The sequence below is a fragment of the Mus pahari genome, chromosome 3 (genome assembly GCF_900095145.1).
Source record: "Mus pahari chromosome 3, PAHARI_EIJ_v1.1, whole genome shotgun sequence".
Taxonomy (NCBI): domain Eukaryota; kingdom Metazoa; phylum Chordata; class Mammalia; order Rodentia; family Muridae; genus Mus; species Mus pahari.
In genome coordinates this window covers 6,139,140-6,142,637 of record NC_034592.1, presented here as the reverse complement: position 1 = coordinate 6,142,637, position 3,498 = coordinate 6,139,140, and positions in this window count along the sequence as shown.

Sequence of the window (3,498 nt, the reverse complement as noted above, 5' to 3'; positions counted from 1 at the left end):
ATTAAACAAAGAAAGAATGTTAAAAGCAGTAAGAGAAAAAGGATAAGTAACATATAAAGGCAGACCCATCAGAATTACACCTGACTTCTCACCAGAGACTATGAAAGCCAGAAGATCCTGGGCAGATCTCAGACAGTCCCTAAGAGAACATAAATGCCAGATGAGACTACTATACCCAGCAAAATCTCAACTACCACAGACAGAGAAACCAAGATATTCCATGAAAAAACCAAATTTACACAGTATCTTTCCACAAATCCATCCCTACAAAGCATAATAGATGGAAAACACCAACACAAAGAGGGAAACTACATCCTAGAAAAAAGCAAGGAAGTAATCTTTTAACAAACCCAAAAGAAGATAGCCACATAAGCATGCTTCCAGCTCCAACAACAAAAATAACAGGAAGTAACAACCACTTTTCCTTAGTAGCTTTTAACATCAATGAATTCAATTCCCCAATGGAAAGACATAGAAAATAGACTAGATTCGTAAACAGGACCCAGCATTTTGCTACATACAGGAAACACATCCCAGTGACAAAGACAGACACTGCCTCAGAGTAAAAGGCTGGGAAACAATTTTCCAAACAAAAGGTCCCAAGAAACAAGTTGGGGTAGCTATTCTAATGTTGAATAAAATTGACTTTCAAGAAAAAGTTATCAAAAAGGATAATGAAGGACACTTCATATTGGTCAAAGGAAAAATCTACCAAGATGAACTCTCAATTCTGAACATCTATGCTCCAAATGCAAAGGCACCCACATTCCTGAAAGAAACTTTACTAAAGTTCAAAGCACATATCACACCAACACAATAATAGTGGAAGACTTCAACACCCCACTCTCAGCAATGAACACATCATGGAAACAGAAACAAAACAGAGACACAGTGAAACTAACACAAGTTAAGAACCAAATGAATCTAACAGATATTTATAGAACATTTCATCCTAAAACAAAAGGATATACTTTCTTCTCAGCACCTAAAGGTATCTTTTCCAAAACTGACCATATACTTGGTTACAAAAACAGGCCTCAACAGATACAAGAAGATTGAAATAATCCCATGTACACATTCAGATCACCATGAACTAAGGCTGGTCTTAAATTCCAACAAAAACAATGGAAAGCACACATACACATGGAAGCTGAACAACTCTCTACTCAATGATAAATTGGTTAAGGAAGAAATAAAGAAAGAAATTAAAGACGTTAGAATTTAATGAAAATGAAGATACATTATACCAAAAACGTATGGGACACAATGAAAGCAGTCCTAAAAGGAAAACTCATAGCTCTGAGTGCCTCCAAAAAGAAACTAGAGAGAGAATACACTAGCAGTCTGACAGCACATCTGAAAGCTCTAGAACAAAAAGAAGCAAGTACACCCAAGAGGAGTAGATGGCAGGAAAAAAAAAAAAAATCAAACTCGGGGCTGAAATCAACCAAATAGAAACAAAAAGAACTATACAAAGAATCAACAAAACCAGGAGCTGGTTCTTTGAGAAAATCAACAAGATAGATAAACCCTTAGCCAGACTAACTAACCAGGCACAGAGACAGTATCCTAATTAACACAATCAGAAATGAAAAGGGAGACATAACAATGGAAACCATGGGGATCCACAAAAGCATCAGATCTACTACAAAAGGCTATGCTCAACTAAACTGGAAANTCTGGATGAAATGGACAAATTTCTAGACACATACCATGTGCCAAAGTTAAAACAAGATGAAATAAACCATCTAAACACACCCATAACCTGTAAAGACATAGAAGCAGTCATTAATAGTCTCCCAATGAAAACAAGCCCAGGACCAGATGGCTTGAGTGGAGAATTCTATCAGACCTTTAAAGAAGACCTAATACCAATACTCCTCAAACTATTCCACAAAATAGAAACAGAAGGAACCCTACCAATTCGTACTATGAAGCCACAATTAAGCTTATACCTAAACCACACAAAGAACTAACAAAGAAATAGAATTTCAGACCAATCTCCCTTATGAACATTGATGCAAAAATATTCAATAAAATTCTTGCCAACCAAATCAAAATGATCATTCACCACAATCAAGTAGGCTTCATCCCAGGGATGCAGGGATGGTTAAATATATGGAAATCCATCATCATAATCCACTACATAAACAAACTCAAAGGAAAAAAAAAAAAACACATGATCATTTCATTAGATGCTGGAAAAGCATTTGAAAAAATTGAGCATTCCTTCATGTTAAAAGTCTTGGAAAGATCAGGAATTCAAGGCCCATACCTAAACACAGTAAAAGCAATATACAGCAAACCAGTAGCCAACATCAAACTAAATGGAAAGAAACTTGAAGCAATCCCACTAAAATCAGGGACTAGACAAGGCTGCCCACTATTCCCTATCTATTCAATATAGTATTTGAAGTTCTAGCTAGAGCAATTAGACAAGAAAAGGCAGTCAAAGAGATACAAATTGGAAAGGAAGAAGTCAAAACATCACTATTTGCAGATGATATGATCTTCTACTTAAGAGACTCCAAAAATTCTACTAGAGAACTCCGAAAGCTGATAAACAGCTTCAGTGCAGTAGCTGGATATAAAATTAACTCAAACAAATCAGTAGCCTTCCTCTACTCAAAGGATAAACAGACTGAGAAAGAAATTAGGGAAACAACACCCTTCATAATAGTCACAAATAATATAAAATACCTTGGTGTGACTCTAACTAAGGAAATGAAAGATCTATATGATAAGAATTTCAAGTCTCTGAAGAGAGAAATTGAAGAATAACTCAGAAGATGGAAAGATCTCCCATGCTTATGAATTGGCAGGATTAAGATAGTAAAAATGGCCATCCTGCGGAAAGCAATCTACAGATTCAATGCAATCCCCATTAAAATTCCAAATCAATTCTCCACAGAGTTAGAAAGAGTAATTTGCAAATTAATTTGGAATAACTAGAAACCCAGGATATCGAAAACTATTCTCAAAAATAAAAGAACTTCTGGGGGAATAACCACCCCGATCTCAAGCTGTATTACAGAGTAATAGTGATAAAACAAAACAAAACAAAGCAAAACAAAAACTGTATGGTATTGGTACAGAGACAGGCAGGAAGATCAATGGAATAGAATTGAAGACCCTAAATGAATTCACACACATATGATCACTTGATCTTTGACAAAGGAGCTAAAACCATCCAGTTGAAAAAAGACAGCATTTTCAACAAATTGTGCAGGTTCAACTGGTGGTCAGCCCATGGAAAAATGCAAATCGACTCATTCTTATCTCTATCTCCTTGTACAAAGCTCAAGTCCAAGTGGATCAAGGACCTCTACATAAAACCAGAGACACTGAAACTTATAGAGGAGAAAGTGGGGCAGAGCCTCGAACACATGGGAACAGGGGGGAAATTCCTGAACAGAACACCAATGGCTTGTGCTGTAAGATCAAGAATTGACAAATGATACCTGATAAAATTGCAATGCTTCTGTAAGGCAAAGGACA